Source organism: Staurois parvus, unplaced genomic scaffold (genome assembly GCF_062004578.1).
Source record: "Staurois parvus isolate SC_StPar_1 unplaced genomic scaffold, SC_StPar_1.0 ptg000090l, whole genome shotgun sequence".
In the NCBI taxonomy this organism is placed as follows: domain Eukaryota; kingdom Metazoa; phylum Chordata; class Amphibia; order Anura; family Ranidae; genus Staurois; species Staurois parvus.
In genome coordinates this window covers 4,080,532-4,102,955 of record NW_028317886.1, presented here as the reverse complement: position 1 = coordinate 4,102,955, position 22,424 = coordinate 4,080,532, and the positions used below count along the sequence as shown (strand labels likewise).

General features: G+C 41.6%; 1 protein-coding gene across 1 annotated transcript in view; it reads right to left on the bottom strand.

The window, feature by feature from the left end:
* MARCHF1 (membrane associated ring-CH-type finger 1) overlaps positions 1–22,424 on the bottom strand; it is a 389,990-nt gene that overhangs the window by 133,155 nt on the left and 234,411 nt on the right. The window lies entirely within an intron of this gene.

The following is a 22,424-nucleotide window of genomic DNA, read 5'->3' as shown; positions in this document are numbered from 1 at the left end:
GTGTGAGGAGACCTGAAAGTGGCACATGGCAGAGTGTGGTGATGGAGACAGCAGCAATGGGAGGCCGTACAGGGACCCATGACAGACTCTGGACCTGGCAGCAGCATGAGGAGGCGGTATATAGGGGCCTATGGCAGATTAGGGGCCTGGCAGCAGCTATGGGAGGCCCGTAATCTGCCAGCACCCTATGTCAAAAAATTCTACACACCAGCAGTGTGTGAGGAGACCTGAAAGTGGCACATGGCAGAGTGTGGCGATGGAGACAGCAGCAATGGGAGGCCGTACAGGGACCCATGACAGACTCTGGACCTGGCAGCAGCATGAGGAGGCGGTATATAGGGGCCTATGGCAGATTAGGGGCCTGGCAGCAGCTATGGGAGGCCCGTAATCTGCCAGCACCCTATGTCAAAAAACTGAACACACCAGCAGTGTGTGAGGAGACCTGAAAGTGGCACATGGCAGAGTGTGGCGATGGAGACAGCAGCAATGGGAGGTCTCCCATTGTCCCAACATGGCCCAAATAGTCCCAACATGGGCCCCCTGGCCACGCTTGACTTTCTGGCCACATAGTCGACATACGGCTACGTTTACTTCCTCGGGCGGCTTGACGAAAAATTGCCACACCGCCGAGTAGGAAACTTTGCCCCCGATACTCCTCACTGGCTGACTGCTGCTTCCTCCGTGCACACCGGCACCACTACTGGCCGTGGTGGTAGGCTGCAGTGGAGCTGGTGCTCTACTCCGTGGCCGTTTGGCTCCACTGACACTGCTTCCACTGACACTGCTGCGACCCTCCTGCTGTCTCCTGGGCAACCCACCGACTGTTTCGCTCACTGCCAAGCTGCCACCCTCTTCTCCTGATGATGCGGAAGAAATTGCCTGATGACGACGAGGCTGCCAAGTGCGATCAACCTCCTCATCATCAAGTAGGGTCTCCGCCTCACTACTAGCCCCCTCGGCTGCGTCTGGGTCAGGAGACAGACCTGTCTCTAGACCAGCTACCGGGCCACTCTCCTCGCCACTACTTCTTCGCCTAGCTGCTGAAAAGGCGGATGTCTCCCCCCGTTCCTGACCGCCCTCTGTTAGCTCTTCCTCACTGTACAGTGGGGCTGAGCCCACAGCATGCGATACTTCGCTTGGTGAGGGAACACCAAAGGACAGGGGCAGGTAGAGGACACGTGATTTCAGTGGGCTAGGTCCCGGGCCATGCCAACCAACGGTTGTGTCTGACGTACCCACCGACCGTTGGCTGTAGGTGTCAGAGGTGACCTGGGAAGAGGAAGACGACCGAGCCAACCAATCGACGACGGCAGGGTTGTCGGTGGAGACACGACCGCTGGATGACACCGGGAGCACTGGCCTCTGGCTGCGAATAGTGCTGCCTCGACCCCTTCCTCTGCTGCCACGTCTGCTCGCTCCTAAAACATTGCCTCCTCTGCCACTCCTCTGCATGTTGTCTGACATACTCTTTAATTAAACGATTATGTGTCCCTGAGTAACAATTCTGTGTCCCTGAGTAACAATTCTGTGTCTGTGCGAGTAACAATTCTGTGGCCCTAAGTAACAGTTCTGTGGCCCTCAGTAACAATTCTGTGTCCCTGATTAACGTTTCTGTGGCCCCAAGTAACAGTTCTGTGGCCCTCAGTAACAATTCTGTGTCTGTGCGAGTAACAATTCTGTGGCCCTAAGTAAAGTTTCTGTGGCCCTAAGTAACAATTCTCTGGCACTCAGTAACAATTCTGTCTGTCCCTGAGTAACAATTCTCTGGCACTCAGTAACAATTCTGTCTGTCCCTGAGTAAAAATTCTGTGGCCCTAAGTAAAGTTTCTGGGGCCCTGAGTAACAATTATCTGGCACTCAGTAACAATTCTGTCTGTCCCTGAGTAAAAATTCTCTGGCCCTAAGTAAAGTTTCTGTGGCCCTGAGTAACAATTCTCTGGCACTCCGTAACAATTCTGTCTGTCCCTGAGTAACAATTCTCTGGCACTCAGTAACAATTCTGTCTGTCCCTGAGTAAAAATTCTGTGGCCCTAATTAAAGTTTCTGTGGCCCTAAGTAACAATTCTCTGGCACTCAGTAACAATTCTGTCTGTCCCTGAGTAACAATTCTCTGGCACTCGGTAACAATTCTGTCTGTCCCTGAGTAACAATTCTCTGGCACTCAGTAACAATTCTGTCTGTCCCTGAGTAAAAATTCTCTGGCCCTAAGTAAAGTTTCTGTGGCCCTGAGTAACAATTCTCTGGCACTCCGTAACAATTCTGTCTGTCCCTGAGTAACAATTCTCTGGCACTCAGTAACAATTCTGTCTGTCCCTGAGTAAAAATTCTGTGGCCCTAATTAAAGTTTCTGTGGCCCTAAGTAACAATTCTCTGGCACTCAGTAACAATTCTGTCTGTCCCTGAGTAACAATTCTCTGGCACTCGGTAACAATTCTGTCTGTCCCTGAGTAACAATTCTCTGGCACTCAGTAACAATTCTGTCTGTCCCTGAGTAAAAATTCTGTGGCCCTAATTAAAGTTTCTGTGGCCCTAAGTAACAATTCTCTGGCACTCAGTAACAATTCTGTCTGTCCCTGAGTAACAATTCTCTGGCACTCCGTAACAATTCTGTCTGTCCCTGAGTAAAAATTCTGTGGCCCTAAGTAAAGTTTCTGTGGCCCTGAGTAACAATTCTCTGGCACTCCGTAACAATTCTGTCTGTCCCTGAGTATGAATTCCGTGGCCCTAACTAGCGTTTCTTTGTCCCTAAGTAAAGTTTCTGTGGCCCTCAGTAACAGTTCTGTGTCTGTGCGAGTAACAATTCTGTGGCCCTAAGTAAAGTTTCTGTGGCCCTAAGTAACAATTCTCTGGCACTCAGTAACAATTCTGTCTGTCCCTGAGTAACAATTCTCTGGCACTCAGTAACAATTCTGTCTGTCCCTGAGTAAAAATTCTGTGGCCCTAAGTAAAGTTTCTGGGGCCCTGAGTAACAATTCTCTGGCACTCAGTAACAATTCTGTCTGTCCCTGAGTAACAATTCTCTGGCACTGAGTAACAATTCTGTCTGTCCCTGAGTAAAAATTCTGTGGCCCTAAGTAAAGTTTCTGTGGCCCTAAGTAACAATTCTCTGGCACTCAGTAACAATTCTGTCTGTCCCTGAGTAACAATTCTCTGGCACTCAGTAACAATTCTGTCTGTCCCTGAGTAAAAATTCTGTGGCCCTAATTAAAGTTTCTGTGGCCCTAAGTAACAATTCTCTGGCACTCAGTAACAATTCTGTCTGTCCCTGAGTAACAATTCTCTGACACTCCGTAACAATTCTGTCTGTCCCTCAGTAACAATTCTCTGGCACTCAGTAACAATTCTGTCTGTCCCTGAGTAAAAATTCTGTGGCCCTAAGTAAAGTTTCTGTGGCCCTGAGTAACAATTCTCTGGCACTCCGTAACAATTCTGTCTGTCCCTGAGTATGAATTCCGTGGCCCTAACTAGCGTTTCTTTGTCCCTAAGTAAAGTTTCTGTGGCCCTCAGTAACAGTTCTGTGTCTGTGCGAGTAACAATTCTGTGTCTGTGTGAGTAACAATTCTGTGGCCCTAAGTAAAGTTTCTGTGGCCCTAAGTAACAATTCTCTGGCACTCAGTAACAATTCTGTCTGTCCCTGAGTAACAATTCTCTGGCACTCAGTAACAATTCTGTCTGTCCCTGAGTAAAAATTCTGTGGCCCTAAGTAAAGTTTCTGGGGCCCTGAGTAACAATTCTCTGGCACTCAGTAACAATTCTGTCTGTCCCTGAGTAACAATTCTCTGGCACTGAGTAACAATTCTGTCTGTCCCTGAGTAAAAATTCTGTGGCCCTAAGTAAAGTTTCTGTGGCCCTAAGTAACAATTCTCTGGCACTCAGTAACAATTCTGTCTGTCCCTGAGTAACAATTCTCTGGCACTCAGTAACAATTCTGTCTGTCCCTGAGTAAAAATTCTGTGGCCCTAATTAAAGTTTCTGTGGCCCTAAGTAACAATTCTCTGGCACTCAGTAACAATTCTGTCTGTCCCTGAGTAAAAATTCTGTGGCCCTAATTAAAGTTTCTGTGGCCCTAAGTAACAATTCTCTGGCACTCAGTAACAATTCTGTCTGTCCCTGAGTAAAAATTCTGTGGCCCTAAGTAAAGTTTCTGTGGCCCTGAGTAACAATTCTCTGGCACTCCGTAACAATTCTGTCTGTCCCTGAGTATGAATTCCGTGGCCCTAACTAGCGTTTCTTTGTCCCTAAGTAAAGTTTCTGTGGCCCTCAGTAACAGTTCTGTGTCTGTGCGAGTAACAATTCTGTCTGTGCGAGTAACAATTCTGTGGCCCTAAGTAAAGTTTCTGTGGCCCTAAGTAACAATTCTCTGGCACTCCGTAACAATTCTGTCTGTCCCTGAGTAACAATTCTCTGGCACTCAGTAACAATTCTGTCTGTCCCTGAGTAAAAATTCTCTGGCCCTAAGTAAAGTTTCTGTGGCCCTGAGTAACAATTCTCTGGCACTCCGTAACAATTCTGTCTGTCCCTGAGTAACAATTCTCTGGCACTCAGTAACAATTCTGTCTGTCCCTGAGTAAAAATTCTGTGGCCCTAAGTAAAGTTTCTGTGGCCCTGAGTAACAATTCTCTGGCACTCCGTAACAATTCTGTCTGTCCCTGAGTAACAATTCTCTGGCACTCAGTAACAATTCTGTCTGTCCCTGAGTATGAATTCTGTGGTCCTAACTAGCGTTTCTTTGTCCCTAAGTAACAGTTCTGTGGCCCTGAGTAACAATTCTGTGTCTGTGCGAGTAACAATTCTGTGGCCCTAAGTAACAGTTCTGTGGCCCTCAGTAACAGTTCTGTGTCTGTGCGAGTAACAATTCTGTGTCTGTGCGAGTAACAATTCTGTGGCCCTAAGTAACAGTTCTGTGGCCTTCAGTAACAATTCTGTGTCTGTGCGAGTAACAATTCTGTGTCTGTGCGAGTAACAATTCTGTGGCCCTAAGTAAAGTTTCTGTGGCCCTAAGTAACAATTCTCTGGCACTCAGTAACAATTCTGTCTGTCCCTGAGTAACAATTCTCTGGCACTCAGTAACAATTCTGTCTGTCCCTGAGTAAAAATTCTGTGGCCCTAATTAAAGTTTCTGTGGCCCTAAGTAACAATTCTCTGGCACTCAGTAACAATTCTGTCTGTCCCTGAGTAACAATTCTCTGGCACTCAGTAACAATTCTGTCTGTCCCTGAGTAACAATTCTGTGGCCCTAATAACGTTTCTGTGGCCCTAAGTAACAATTCTCTGGCACTGAGTAACAATTCTGTCTGTCCCTGATTATGAATTCTGTGGCCCTAACTAGCGTTTCTTTGTCCCTAAATAACGATTCTGTGGCCCTCATTAACAAGTCTGTGTCCCTGAGTAATGGTTCTCTGTCCCTAAGTAACTTTTCTCTGTCCCCAATTATCGTTTCTGTGGCCCTAACTCTGTCCCTGTCCCTAGTACAGAGCGGTCTGCCTCTGTTCAATAACTGCAGGCAAATGAAGAATTCCAAAATGGCCGCTATTTATAGCTCGACCATTACACAGTGCTGGCTGGCTGGCTGCTGATAGGCTGATGCGATCACATGTAGTTGAGGAATGCATTATGGGTCAGCGCGCCTTGTCTGCGCGCCTTCCCAGACATCCCCGCTCCGTCGCCGCACATGTCAGCCGCCATTTTCTGAAAAATTTCGATTCGCGCGTCCGAATTAGGCTATTTTTCGGATTCGGCACGAATCGAAATTTTTCCGATATTCGACTCGAATTCCACTTCGGATACTTCGATTCGCTCATCTCTAATAAACATTCTATGAATAAAATATCTTCATTATTTTAACAGTGGGATAATATTTCTACATTGTAGCTATTATACAAATAATTTTGTAAACTTTATTTACTTTACTTGTTCTGTGCTAGAATTCTCCTAAATGACAGACTTTGTTGTCTTTGTCAGGTGTGATTGAATGCTGATGCAAAAGATCATTTATTATTCAGAATACATCAATACTTCATGAATGTGACAGCACTGATGACATCTGTTTACAGACTTGTGATATAACATCGAACAAATAATCCCCTATGAAAGATCCTGTCTTTGGAAAGCAGAAAATCCTTGCGAAAAGCTAATTAAAAATATACAAGTAAAAAGCTAAATTGAAACAAAGTTAAACTTGAACATTTAGTCATGAAATCTATAAAGGAAAATGTATTTCTTTTACTATCAGGTTTTGTTGTTTTTATTCTATTCAGTTTTATTTTGTAACCTGCAAACCCTACCAACTGGTTTACTTTATTTCATAATACAATGTTCTGTGTCTGAAGATACTGATCTGCCATTCCTTGTGTTAAATAGTTTAAAATAAAATCTCATAATGCAGAGTTGTCTATAAGTGTAGGTCTATAGAAAGTTGTATGAGATTCACATAGCATTCTGATGCTGCCCTCAAACAGTTACATTTATTTCCTATGGCTCCCAATGGTCTCTCTAAGTAGAGCACAAAAATCAGTAATGGTGCACACATTTCAGTGGGGATGAGTTTATCAATTTAATCAATTAGCAAATATTTAAGCAATAGCTCTTATTTATATTACTCTTTTTTTTTCCTATTAACTGGATTTAAAGAGAATGTATGATGTTTTTGTACAACTTATTTCTTTACTTCTTTATATTGTTCAAGAGTAAAAAATGCCAATAAAATGTTTTATTTTTGTTAGGCTATGTCATATTGCACAATAATATGTATATATTTACATCTCTTTGACGTGTCTAATTAAAGCAAATGGTAAACTACATCCCTCTCACTGACACGTTTGGCAGAATTAATCTGCTTCATCAGAATGGAACAATGAAATCACATCAAAAGTAATACATTTCTTAAGACTCAATAATATAATTTACAAAGAATATGCATGTGCCAATAATATAGAGTGTATACTTAACATTTTTGTAGTAGCAATATGCTTATGTCATAACCAGAACCACTTTAAAGACCTCTCCATGGGTGGATATAAGGGCAACCACAGATGCCAACTGGAAGATCAGCACAGAAGCATGCATATTGTAATAAATGATTTCCATATATAAATGCTTTTTCTGTGTTGTGCTTTCAGCTAGCGTATGTGGTTGCCCCTATGTCTCCCATAGAGTGGTCTACTTCCCTTCCGCCCTATAGCAGAAATACTGCTATAGGGAGGCACAGGTGTGCAAAATCACGTATATATACATGATTGTGCAGTCCGGGTAGGGGTCATGTGCTAGCCACACATGCGCCCTACCCGCGCCGCCTTTCGTGGCCTTGGCTGTCAATCACCGGATCCTGGCCTGTGATTACTCGCCAGCAGCTGGTGATCGCCGAGTATCTCCGACGGGGGAGAGACCTGTATTTAAACAATGCAGATCTCTCTCCTGTCAGCTCCTGCACGCTGCTTTGTATGGCTCTGCATAGTACAGTACACTGCCATTAGTACAGTGTCAGTGCTTTTTAATAGCACTGATCACTGTATTGGTGTCACTGGAGATGACACCAAATAAGTTCCCCCCAGTGTCAGAATGCACACCGCAGTCCCATAGTCCCGCTATAAGTTGCTGATTGACACCATTACTAGTAGAAAAAAAAAATTCCAGTATATATACTGCCATCTGTAAACGCTATAACTTTCACGTAAACCAATTAATTTACATGTATTGGGATTTTTTTCAGCAAAGACATGTAGCAGAATACATTTTGGCCTACATTTATGATGAAATTTGATTTTTTTAAATTTTTTACTGGACATGTTTAGTAGCAAAAAGCCAAAAATATTGTTTTTCTCTCAAAATTTGCTGTCTTTTTTTGTTTATAGCACAAAAAATAAAAAACACACAGGCAATCAAATACCACCAAAAGAAATCTCTATTTGTTGGAAAAAAAGGACAAAGATTTCATTTGGGCGCAGTGTTGCATGACTGCGTAACTGTCAGTTAAAGTAATGCAGCGACGTATTGCAAAAAATGGCCTGGTCAGGAAGGTGGGAAAATCACCTGAAGGGCAAGTGGTTAAAACGGTTCTGGTTATGATATAAGCATACCTGACACTACAAAAACGTTAAGTATGTACTCTATATTACTGGCATACAAGTATTATTTGTATGCATCTAATGGGGTTCATACCTGTAGCTGAGAATGGTGAATGGTGAATGTGTACTGTTTCAGCTTTGCATCACCACGACTGCTACAGGACCCCATAGTGCCACTGCCCCACTGCATGGTAGCCGAAATCCCGTTGCAACAAAAGCCTGCCATAATCTTACATGGAAGTGATGCTTTTGGCAATCTTCAAGGGAGAGGTGAGCCTGCTGTCTTCCCTGAACAATCAGTTAAGGCTCCCTCTTTGGAGACTCAATCCATCCTTCCATCCTGGATAAAGCTGCAGGGAATATTATGGCTATCCAGGACAGCACAGGGTACAGCCCTGCACACTTACTAAAGTAGAATCCATTACTAAGGTGAAGGATGTAGTGAAACTGTTATTACAACTCATACTTGACATTCCCACCCACAGGCTACAACTTCACAATTGTTACAGGGCCCTAACTGTCCTATATCAGGGTACTAACCCCAGAGATATAATTGTCAAACCACACTTCTACACCATTAAACGGCAAGTGATGCAGAATCTGCTGACATACAATTCAGTTGTTATGTCATTCAAATCTGTGCTGCTCATAAGGCCATGATCAGGGGACACATAGACACATAGACTTGCTAAACAAAGAAAAAAAATGCCCTTGCTAACAAATTTCTTACTACAAAGTTGGAGATCAACCTCAAGTGGACAAATGCAAAATTTTATGCCCAATCTGACCATCTTGGTACACTACTAGCTACAAAACTAAGTTCTTGCTCATCGTACACTGCAATATCTAAAATCAGAAAATCTGATTGTTAATGTTGATCCTTGTGATGTTCTTTGTGCATTCCATACATACTACCTTAACCTCTATGCTGCCCCAAAGAAAGACCTAAACCCCCAACATAGATAACTTTTCGTAAATGTACCCAGATGTACTTTACTTTTCTAGAATAATAGAGATAATTGGGAGATAAATCATATCATAGGAGGTTCTTCTTCTGACAGCCACTCAGCTCAAGATAAATACAGTGGAGGGAGGAGCCTGAACATGGCGGCAGTGGGGAGTGAGCGGCACTAGCTATCGGCTAGGTTCCGCTCCCCGACCTCCCTAGTGACCCTTAGGACCTGACTCACCGGAGTCTGGAGGGACGCTGAACAGAGCCCGGAGAGCCGGTGATGGAAGCCGGACGAAGGGTGCAGTGAAGCGCCGGCCCCTCCGGTGCTTCACGAGAGAGAGATCCGGACCGCTGGAGGACGAGGTGACGTGGCGGGGGCGTGTGGTAGCCGCGGAGGACCTCTGGGAGAAGAGGAAGCCGGCCGCCTGACTGACAGGGAGACGCCGGCTTAGGCTACCGGCTCTCTTTCGCCCACAACCCCCCGGCCAACTGCTGCCCATAAACCCCGGCTACCTACTGTCTGTAGCCCCCGGTTCACTGCTGCCTGGAGCCCCCGGCAAGCTGACTGCTCGATCCTGGGCCAGGGAGACCCGGGAGTGCCAGGAGACCCACCCTGCATCCCTTGGACGAAATCCAGACAGAGAAAAGGAGCTACAGCGTTGGAAGCCCAGAGGAACCCCCCCCAGGACAGAGTTGTTGTGAAGACCCTCCACCCAAACTTGGAGCTACCGTTCTGGGAAGAGAAGGGTGAGTGAGAGCTGCTGGGGGTCTATTGTCTATTGTATAGTTGACTCCTGAGTGACATTGGGGTCCAAGGGGTTAAGGAGGAGAGGGGAGGATTCCCTGGGTTCAGAAGAGAAGAGTCCCACACACCCCTAGGAGAGCATATGCAAAAGTAGTAAACCCGTCTGGATCATAAATCATAAGGGAGAGGTACAATTTCCATCTAGAGAATATAGAAGGCAAAAGACTTAAAGAGGATATGAAGAATAAAGGTCCTAAGGGAGCAGGGCTCAAAGGGTCTCAATCAGGCACGATAAAGAAATTTACATCATATGGTAACATTACGCCAGAAAGGGCCCAAGGCACAAGCGCTAAAGGGGAAATGGACACTAGCTCAGGAAACAGTCCGAGACTATCACTGGGTATGAACAGCAGTTGTAGCCAACAAATAGCGGATGGCTTGGGAAAAAAATAACTTGATGGTGAACTACAAGTACCGAATAAGAAGGAGATGATAGAAATGTTTCAAAGTTTGGAGAAAACGATAAAACATGAAATGACAGCTATTCAAAACGACTTAGGCCATCTGCTATCGAGAATGGAAGAAACAGAAGAGAAAGTCAAAACCCAGGCCCAAACCATAGATAATCTAAGGAAAAAAATAACCCATTTGGAGAAAACCCAGAAAAAATTGTTTTATAGGATGGAAATTCAAGAAAATAAAGAAAGAAGGTGTAACCTTAGGGTGCGAGGAATTCCAGAATCTGCAAAAGGGGAAATATTATATGAACTAGTTAATAAAATCTTAAACTCCATAAGAGACAGACCTGAAACAGAAGTGATTGAACTGGATAGAGTGTTCAGAATAGGAAAATTTAAACAAGATACTGAGAGGGAAAGATCGAGAGATATAGTTGTCCAGTTCCAGAAGTTTGGGGTCAAAAATGAGATTTGGAAAAAGATCAAGGGAAGATCGTTAATTAAGTATGGAGACTTGACTATTCAAATTTTTGCGGATTTAACATCAGAGACTCTATGGAGAAGGAGATCCCTGAGACCCTTATTAGAGCAAATGAGAAAACAGAATGTGCAATATAGATGGGGTACTTCGGCATCTCTAATTGGCTGAAAAATGGGGTCACAGCATACCTGAGATTCCCTGAGAAACTGAGAGATTTTTGTGATAGACTGGATTTGCAAAGAATGGAGATAACTGGGTGGGAAGAAGAAAAAGAAGATACGGATGATACAAGACAGGAGGACTGGCAGCGGGTCGGGGGGAGGGGGAGGGAGGTTCTGGCGTTGGGGAGAAAGGGGAGGGAGAATTAAGTAAAATATATGCTTTTTCTTTTCTCTCTCTTTTTCCCTAGCCCCTTTTGTAGCCCCCTTGTGGAAGTGGAAGTCCATCTGGAAGCTCCGGTTAAGGGAGGGAAGTAAAGGGTATTGTTGAGCCCAGTTGATAGAGAAAGGGGAGCTAGGGAGTTCGGAGGAGAGGTGAGCCGTCCATGGGCGGAGCTTAATCCCAGTATTTTAAATCAACCGTGGAAATAGTTCCACAAATGATTTGTAGGCAGTTTATAAGCCTAAAAATGGGTAGGGGAAAAATAAGAGAGGGGGGGAGACGGGGGTTGGGTGGGGGGAAGGGGGGGGGGGGCGTGGGGTTAATATTCTGCAAGATATTCGGGCCTAATAGGAAGAGACGAATTAGAAGAGAGAGAGACAGAATTAAGAGGGATGGAAGAAATACAGTTTATAACATATAATGTGAATGGGTTGAATTGTCCTGGGAAAAGATTTAAAATGTTTAAAGAGTTACATCACAGGGCAACGTCAGTGGTATTTCTACAGGAGACACATTTTGAGATAGAATCAAATGTGAAATTAAAATCCAAATATTATCCAACATGGTATTATGCTGACTCACCAATCAAAAGAGCAAAGGGGGTGGCAATAGGATTGGCAAAGAATATGAGATTTGAGTTGGAAGATAGAAAGACTGACCCGGAAGGGAGATTCCTGTTTTTGAAGGGTAAACTTCAGGGAATTGAATGTACACTAGCCAATATATACTGCCCCAACAAGAAACCTGAGATCTTTTTGAAGGGTTTGTTGAAAAAATTAATAGACTTTAAAAAAGGGCGTTTGATAATAGCAGGAGATTTAAATCTTTGTATGGACCCACAAAAGGATGCAACCTCCCTTGTGCAGAGAGAGGGGGGTAGGTCTCTGAGAGCCTTGAAGAAGGCGATCCACGAGTACCAACTGGTGGACACCTGGAGAATGATGCATATGAAAGACAGAGACTATACCTTCTTCTCTAATGCACATGAGATATACTCGAGACTGGATTATATTCTAATAGATCATCAACTTATTGAAATGCTGGTTAAAATAGAAATAGAGACAAGAACTTTTTCGGACCATGCCCCAGTCATAATGAAAATAGGATGGGGGAAAAGGTGGACGGGAGGTCTAGGATGGAGGTTAAATGAAGCTCTTCTCTTTGATGAGGATATTGTGCAGAAGATCAAGGAAGAGATTAAGGTATATTTCAAGGAGAATGAGACAGAGGAAGTATCGACAGCTACAGTATGGGAAAGTCATAAGGTATGTATAAGAGGAATCTTGATTGCGATGGGAGCAAGGAAGAAAAAAGAAAGAAGAGAGAGGGTTAGTGGACTTTTAAAGGAAATCCTGGAGTTGGAGCAGATACATAAGAAGAAAATAACAATAGAAACAAGACAGAAGCTAATGGATAAAAGAGATGAATTAGAGAGATTGATGGAAGAGGAGAGGAGAAGAGTATATAACAAGGTATTGGGTGAAAGATATAGATGGGGTGATCGACCAGGAAAATACTTAATGAGAGCCCTGAATAAAAAGAAAAACAGGAATTATATAGAAAAGATAAAAAGCCCTAAGGGGGAGTTGGTCCACTCAACTAAAGAAATCATTAAAGTATTCACGGAGTACTATAGAAAGTTGTACAACATCAGCCACCAAGGTTCACCAAAAGAAAATAGAGAAGATATTAATGAAAAAAGGATGATATATTTAAAAAATGCGGGATTGCCAAAGCTCAGTGAAACACTATTGAACTCCTTGGAATCAGAAATTTCTCAGGAAGAAATAGAAGTAGCATTAAGAAGTACAGGGGGAGGGAAAAGCCCAGGCCCGGATGGTTATACAATTAAGTACTATAAAAAATTCTGTGAAGTACTGTTACTAAAGTTAAAGAAATATATGAATGACTTGGGAGGTGGGATGGAGGGGAGGAGGGAATCCCTTCAGGCCCATGTTGTCCTCATACACAAGGAGGGAAAAGATCCTTCTCAGTGCTCTAGCTACAGACCAATTTCATTATTGAACACTGATACCAAGTTGTACGCAAAGGTCTTAGCAAACAGGCTGAAAGATCGAATGCCCGAATGGATCCATGGAGACCAGGTGGGATTTGTCCGGGGAAGAGAGGGTAGAGACAATGGGTTGAGAACTTTGATGCTTATTCAGAAAAGTAGAAAAGGGAAAGCCCCGGTGGTGCTCTTGTCAATTGATGCCGAAAAGGCGTTTGATAGAATGGACTGGGGCTTTATGATGGACAACTTGGAAGTGTTGGGGATTGGAGAGAGAATGCATGAGTGGATAGGTAAATTATATAGAGAGCCCACCGCAATCATCACGGTAAATGGGGAGAGGTCGGAATACATCGGGATGTCCAATGGAACAAGACAAGGATGTCCATTGTCCCCCTTGCTGTATGTTTTGACATTGGAATCCCTGCTATCAATAATAAGGAATAGTGGAGCGATAAAGGGAATACAGATAGAAAACATAGAACATAAAGTAGCGGCCTTTGCGGACGACCTACTGTTTTATGTAGGCAACCCCCGAATAACACTACCAAGTATAATGAAGATCTTGAAGGAATATGGTGAACTATCAAATCTAAAAATTAACCCAACAAAAACAGAGATTCTGAACATTAATATACCAAAGAGCGAAAAAGAAAAACTACAAAAAGAATTCCCCTTTATTTGGAGAGGAAAATATATAAAATACCTAGGAATAAAACTTGCTACCTCACATAAACAACTGTATAGATTAAACTATATTTCTCTGATAAATGAGACTAAGGACGAACTAAAAAGATTAGAAGGAGGAAACCCATCATGGTTAGGACGTATAAACCTAATTAAAATGGTAATTATACCTAAAATACTCTATAGATTTCAAATGATCCCAATCAAACTCCCAGAGGCGTTTTTTAAGATAATTAGAAGAATGCTAACAAGATATATATGGAGGAATAAAAAACCAAGAATATCATATGAAACACTAAGTAGGACTAAAGAGAAAGGGGGGATGGGACTACCTGATGTCAAGAGATATTACAAAGCTGTAATTTTAGCAAGAATTTATGATTGGACTTTTAACTACAAGGGTAAAAGTTGGGTAAAAATAGAAAATGAACTGAGTGGAATTAATTTGAGTAAGATGATATGGGTTCCAGCATAGTATAGAACAATTAAAGAAAGCACAAGCACTTACACTTTAAATGTGTTAAAGATATGGGATAATTTACACAAACATATGAAATGGGAATTCAACTCTATATTAATGCCTCTTGCAAACACGGAATTTTTCCCTCCAGGAAAAGATGAGATATCAGGGAGATGGTTTAAAAAGGAAGATATCCAATTGAGAGACGTATTGATAGAGGGGGAACTGAAAACATTTAAAGAACTAAAAGAGAGGGGAGGAGATATGTTTACTAAAATAGATGAGTGGAAATATCAACAATTAAAATGTTTTATTGGAACTCTCCCAAAACCCTTGAGATTAAAAAAGGAGTGGAATATGTTTGAAAGGCTATTAGAAACACGGCGAGATGGGAAACACGGTGTTACAAAAATGTATAAAATACTCACAGAATTAGACACAGACACAAAGTTAATTTTTATAACAAATTGGGAAAGAGACATGGAGGTGGAGATAGATGAAGATCAACAGAATAAGATATTTAGATTAGTTCACGAGAGTGTTAGTATGAGAGACGTTGAGATTAACTATAAATGTTTGACACGATGGCATATTACACCGAGCACTGAGCACAGGATGAGGGGGGAGAAGTCAAAAATGTGTTGGAGAGGATGTGGGGAGGAGGGCACAGTGTTCCATATTTGGTGGCAATGTCCAAAAATTCAGGATTTCTGGAAGACAATAGTCAATTTAATAGAAATAATAACTGGAAATAACATAGGATTAGACCCAAACATGTGTCTCCTACATAATGTTGAGACAACAGTAAATAAATACAAAGAATCAGGAGTATGGTACTACTTAAGTGCTGCAAAAGGGTTGATCCCCAAGTTTTGGTGGAAGACAGAGGTGCCGACGGAGGAGGATTGGATCAATAGGGTGAACCAGATTAGTAGAATGGAAAAATCTTATTATACTCAGGAAGACAGGTTGAAATTATACTACTCGCGATGGGAAAAATGGGAAAAATCAGGACTAAAAGAGAAATATAGAAAACTCTAAACTAGGAAAGTTATTTAAAGTTATTGGGCCTTGAGAGATTGGAGATCTTGCAGAGGGGAGGGAGGGGGGAAGGGGGGAAAAGGTGGGTTGGGAGGGAAGGGAAAGAAAAGAGGTAAATAGGAAGGACAATTCCGTCTCTCGCCCCTGATCTCTCCCCTCCGGATGTTGAGGTCCCTCAGAACATTCTGGTGAAGGGAGGGAAGTTAAGATTCTTCTTGAGCCTGGACGTTAGAGAGAAGAGATCTGGGGGGGTCGGAGGAGAGGAGAGCCGTCCATGGGCGGAGCTTACGCCCTAAGTCTTAAATCAAAGGTGGAAATAGATCCACAAATGATTTGTAGGCAGTTTATAAGCCTAAAAACGGGTAGGGGAAAAAAAAGAGAGGGGGGGAGGGAGGGGGAGTGGGAGATGGGGGTCGGGTGGGAGGATGAGGGGGGAGGGGAGGTGGGGTTAAAATGTTGCACGATAGAAGGGCCTAATAGAAAGAGGTTTATTAGAAGAAAGATAGACAGATTTAAGAAGGATGGAAGAAATACAGGTTATAACATATAATGTGAATGGGTTGAACTGTCCTGGGAAAAGATTTAAGTTGTTTAAAGAGCTACACCACAGGGCATCGTCAGTTGTATTTTTACAGGAAACACATTTTGAGATAGAGTCAAATGTGAAATTAAAATCAAAATATTATCCAACATGGTATTATGCTGACTCCCCAATTAAAAGAGCAAAAGGGGTGGCAATAGGGTTGGCAAAGAACATGAGATTCGAGCTGGAGGATAGAAGAACTGATCCGGAGGGGAGATTCCTATTTTTGAAAGGTAAATTACAGGGAATCGAGTGTACTTTAGCCAATATATATTGCCCCAACAAAAAGCCGGAGATCTACTTGAAGGGGCTGTTGAAAAAACTGATGGACTTTAAAAAAGGGCATTTGATAGTAGCAGGAGACTTAAATCTCTGCATGGATCCCCAAAAGGATGCAACCTCCCCTGTGCGGAGAGAGGGGGGTGGGTCTCTGAGAGCTTTGAAGAAGGCGATCCACGAGTACCAGCTGGTGGACACTTGGAGAATAATGCATATGAGAGACAGAGACTACACCTTCTTCTCTAAGGCACATGAGATATATTCGAGGTTGGATTATATTTTGATAAATCATCAACTCATAGAGCTATTGGTTAAAATAGAAATAGAGATGAGTACGTTCTCGGATCATGCCCCTGTCACAATGAAAATGGGATGGGGAAGACGGTGGACGGGAGGTTTAGGATGGAGGTTAAATGAGGCCCTTCTTTTGGATGAGGACATAGCTCAGAAGATTGGGGAAGAGATCAAGCTATATTTTAAGGAAAATGAGACAGAGGAAGTATCAACAGCCACAGTTTGGGAAAGTCACAAGGCATATATAAGAGGTATCCTGATTGCGATGGGAGCAAGGAAGAAAAGAGAAAGAAGAGAGAGGGTTAGTGGGCTCCTAAAAGAAATCCTGGATCTAGAGCAGATACAAAAGAAGAAAATAACAAGAGAAATAAGACAGAAGTTAATGGATAAAAAAGATGAATTAGAGAGATTGATGGACGAAGAGAGGAGAAGAGTATATAACAAAGTACTAAATGAAAGATATAGATGGGGCGACAGACCAGGAAAATATTTAATGAGAGCTCTGAATAAAAAGAAAAATAGAAACTATATAGAAAGGATAAAAAATTCTAAAGGAGAATTGGTTTATTCAACCAAAGGGATTATTAAAGTATTCACGGAATACTATAGAAAACTGTATAATATTAGCCCCCATGGCCCTTTAAAGGAAAATGTAAAGGATATTAATGAAAAAAGGATGATATATTTAAAAAATGCAGGATTACCAAAGTTAAGTGAAATACAATTGAATGCCCTGGATGCGGAAATTTCCCAGGATGAAATAAAAGTAGCATTAAAAAGTACAGGGGGTGGAAAAAGTCCAGGCCCGGATGGGTATACAGTTAAGTACTATAAAAAATACAGTGAAATATTGTTACCTAAGCTGAAGAAGTATATGAATGAACTGGGAGGAGGGATGGAGGGTAGAGGAGAATCTCTTCAGGCCCATGTTGTACTCATTCAAAAGGAGGGAAAAGACCCTTCCCAGTGTTCTAGTTATAGACCAATTTCACTATTGAACATTGATACTAAGTTGTACGCAAAGGTCCTAGCAAATAGGCTGAAAGATCTAATGCCTGAATGGATTCACGGAGATCAGGTGGGCTTTGTCCCAGGGAGAGAGGGTAGAGACAATGGGTTGAGAACTCTGATGCTCATTCAGAAAAGTAGAAAAGGGAAGGCCCCGGTGGTACTACTGTCGATTGATGCCGAGAAGGCGTTCGATAGAGTGGACTGGGCCTTCATGATGGACAACTTAGAAGTGTTGGGGATTGGAGAGAGAATGCGGGAGTGGATAGGTAAACTATATAGAGAGCCCACCGCAATTATCACGGTAAATGGGGAGAGGTCGGAATCCATTGGAATGTCCAATGGAACAAGACAGGGCTGCCCACTGTCCCCCTTGCTGTTTGTTCTGTCATTGGAACCCCTCCTGTCTACGATAAGAAATAGTGGAGCGGTAAAGGGAATCCAGATAGGAAATATAGAACATAAAGTTGCGGCCTTCGCGGACGACCTATTGTTTTATGTAGACAACCCTCGAATAACATTACCTAATATAATAAAGATCTTGAAGGAATATGGCGATTTATCAAATTTAAAAATTAATCCAACAAAAACAGAGATCTTGAACATTAATGTACCAAAGAGTGAAAAGGAAAAGCTACAAAAAGAGTTCCCCTTTACATGGAGAGAAAAAGATTTAAAATACCTAGGAATAAAACTGGCTATCTCATATAAACAGCTGTATAGATTAAATTATATTTCTTTATTAAATGAGACCAAGGAAGAACTAAAAATATTAGAAGGAGGAAACCCATCATGGATAGGACGTATAAACCTAGTTAAAATGGTAATCATACCTAAAATACTGTATAGATTCCAAATGGTCCCAATTAAACTCCCAGAGGCCTTTTTTAAGATAATGAAAAAAATGTTAATAAGATATATTTGGAGGAATAAAAAACCAAGAATAGCATACGAAATATTGAGTAGAACTAAAGAGAAAGGGGGAATGGGATTACCTGATGTCAAGAGATACTATAAAGCAGTAATTTTAGCAAGAATTTATGATTGGACATTCAACCACAAGGGGAAGAGTTGGGTACAAATTGAAAACGAATTGAGTGGGATTAGTCTGAGTAAGATGATATGGGTCCCAGCACATTTTAGAAGAATTAAAGAAAGCACAAGTATTTACACCTTAAATGTCTTAAGGGAATGGGATAATTTACACAAAAATAGGAAATGGGAATTCAATTCTATATTAATGCCTCTCGTAAACTCCGATTATTTCCCCCCAGGAAAGGATGAGATATCAGGTAGATGGTTTAAAAGGGAAGATATCCAACTGAGAGATGTATTGGATGAGGGGGAATTGAGACCATTTAAAGAATTAAAAGAGAAGAAGGGAGAAAGTTTTATTGGAATAGACGAGTGGAAATATCATCAGTTAAAATGTTTTATTGGAAAACTACCAAAACCCCTGAGATTAAAAAAGGATTGGAATAGGTTTGAAAGGTTGTTAGAAACACGTAGAGATGGGAAACACGGTATTGCTAAAGTTTATAGAATACTCACAGAATTAGACACAGACACAAAGTTAATTTTTATAACGAAATGGGAAAGAGATATGGAGGTGGTGTTGGATGAGGACCAACAGAACAAGATGTATAGATTGATACACGAGAATGTTTGTATGAGAGACGTGGAGATTAATTATAAATGTTTGACACGATGGCATATTACACCGAGTATTGAGCACAAGATGAGGAGGGAGAACTCTAAAATGTGTTGGAGAGGTTGCGGGGAGGAGGGCACGGTGTTTCACATATGGTGGCAATGTCCGAAAATTCAGGCTTTCTGGAAGACAATAGTGAACTCAATAGAAATAATAACTGGAAATGACATAGGGCTGGACCCAACGATGTGTCTTCTACATAATGCTGGGATCTCAGTAAATAAATATAAAGAATCAGGCATATGGTACTATCTAAACGCTGCAAAGGGGTTGATACCCAAGTTCTGGCAAAAAACAGAGGTGCCGAAGGAGGAGGATTGGATCAACAGAGTAAATCAGATAAGTAGAATGGAAAGATCTTACTATATGCAGGAAGATAGGATGGGAATATACTATACAAGATGGGAAAAATGGGAAAACTCAGGAATGAAAGAGAAGTATAGAAAACTATAAATTAAGATACTATTGTGCCTCGAGAGAGTATAGAACGTGCTAAGTGGAGGGAGGGGGAAGGGGGGCGGGAAAGGGCAGGGAGGGGAGGGAAAGAAAAGATTTATTAGAAGGGGTAAGGTAGAAATGTATGGGATATTTATATGTATTGTTACCTCTTCTTTTGGAATTTTTTGTAATAATATGAAAAACTAATAAATATTTAAATTAAAAAAAAAAAATAGGAAGGACAAAGTAGAAATGTATGGATTATTTATATGTATTGTGTTTCTTCTTATGGAATTTTTGTAATAACATGAAAAAATTAATAAATATTTAAATTAAAAAAAAAAAAAAAAAAAAGGAGGTTCTTCTTCTTATCAATCAAGCAATGCAACCCTTTATAGCCCTGGGCCCTGAAAAATTTACTTTATTAAAAAAAAATTGCCCCACTTTTACTGTCACATCTGGTCAAAAATTAGGTTGGGCTTCCACAAAGCATGCTTTTAGACATAGATTCATACATGTGCATGATTCCTAGCACAATAAAGAGCTGGGTGATGTTGCAAATTACAGACTAATATCACTGATCGATTGCAATTTGCAAGTTATCAACAAAAGTATCCACCAACTGTCTTAATAGGTTCTTGGAACCATGCATTCATATGAATCAAATGGACTTTGTTTCTAATAGCTAGGAGGCAGACCAGATCTTATCTCTCTTTTGTGATCAAGCTAGAATGGTGGTGGGGAAAGAAGGGGAATAATGTTCTCCTTAGCTCTTTATAATGTTTTAAATACTTTATCTGGGAACTAACCATTTCATACCCTGACCAGATTAAATTTTGGGTCTAAATTTTCAACCCTATTATGCCCTCTCTATTCTCCCCAACTGTGAACATTACAGTGAAAGGATATAAATCAGACTTTTTTACAGACAGAAGACGGGCTGCCCTTTGTCTCATCTTCTATTTATTATAGCTATAGAAACACTGGCAATTGCTACACATTCTAATCATAATATGTTGGGCATCGTTACTGGAAATACAGACCATAAATGTGTACTCTTCACAGATGACCTCTTGCTATTTGTTTCCTTCAACGTTACCACATTACCAAACCCTGAGGAACCTTAGTAATGTATCAAGCCCTATGGTAAACCCTAGCAAATCAGACACCCTAACCATTAATTTTCCTTTTTCTTTCATCATAAAAAGGATGACATTTTATCAGAGATCAGATAGGAAGATTTGACTGAATGGACCACTTCCATACAAAGAGGTATACTCATCATGACTCTTGTTGAGTCCACTTTCAGAATCCTCTCCCACTGGTACCTGGTGTCCACCAGACTTATATTTATATAATATTTACGCTGATACCTCTCTGTCATGTTTTAGATGATGTGGGCACATAGGAACGATGTTCCTCATTTGGTGGACATTGCCCAAAATCAAACGCTATTGTACAAAATATTTATAATGATACACTCTGTATCAATGTTCCCAGACATCCCCAAACTGCCCTGCTAAACAAACCAATTGCAGACATCCCCAGACACTCTCAGACACTTTTAGACATGGAAATCCTCTGTAGTGAACACCACTGTGACAAAAAAAATTCCAGAATTATGCCCCAAGAGAAACTGGCCAATATGTTACAGAATAAAAAAATCAAGGTTAAAGATAGTCTGGGATCGTTGGATACATTACATGCAATCTCTTGCTTAAACTTAACCTGGCGAGATGGATAGCAGGGGTGGATTTCTGGCTGGGGCAGAGGTCTATTTTCCTACTATTTCTATTTCTTCTCTATCTCCTTTGTTCCAGTCTTCCTTTACTGTTGATACTGGAGCTCAAAGTATAAGGGTAATAATGGTTCCTGCTGATGGAGCAATGACATTGAGTTCACTCCAGAGAGAGCTTTCTATAAACAATGATACCATTAGAGCCATTTAGCCCCAGACTCTTGGTTGCGTAACTAAATGACTCATAGGAGCTCACTTCATATTTTTCATAACTCAGTTTTATTAGCAGCTCATTTATTGTTGTGTAAACATATTTGCTGTCCACCACATGGTATGCATCTTATTGCTGAAAAAAAGGACATGAGTGTGTAATCTCTTACGTCTCATGAAAACACAAACTATTGAAACTGAAAAAGTCTTTAAGAAAGCGAAAGGTAATTTAACAATATAATTGTTTAATAAAAAGTATATCATGGTTATCTGCTGTGTGCAATGGTTTTTCACAGTGCAGCCCCAATCCTCTTCTTCTAAGGTCCCCCACTGGCTCTCTCAGCTCCTCTTCTTCTCTGTGTTCCACCATAGGAAGCCACTTCCTATGTTGGCACAAGTGCGGGCTCGATCCCAAGCCCTGCTCTGTGTGTCTGCCCCCTCACTCCCTCCTCACAGGATTTGATTGACAGCAGCAGGAGCCAATGCTCTCCCTGCTCTCGCTGAGTACAATGAGGAGGGAGAAAGAGAGATCCGTGCCACTGCTCTTGGGCACAGCACTGGATCACGTTTGGGCTCAGGTAAGTATTGTGGGGGAGCTGACAATAGAAGGCTGTTTACTTTAATGCAAAAAATGCATTACGGTAGAAAAAAAAACTTCAGCCTTTACAACCATTTAAATAATGGATTCACCTCTAATAACAGTTTTCTAATGGATATGGACCACATTTGTGTCTCTCATATGAAAGAGAAAAATAACAATCATCATAAAGTATTCATTTGAGAACAGGATTATGATTCAGCTGGTTTGTAAATTTGCTGCAGTCCTGGCAAAATTTATTTTATTTTGGCAAGATTTGCAATATGAGGAATATTGTTACAAGGCA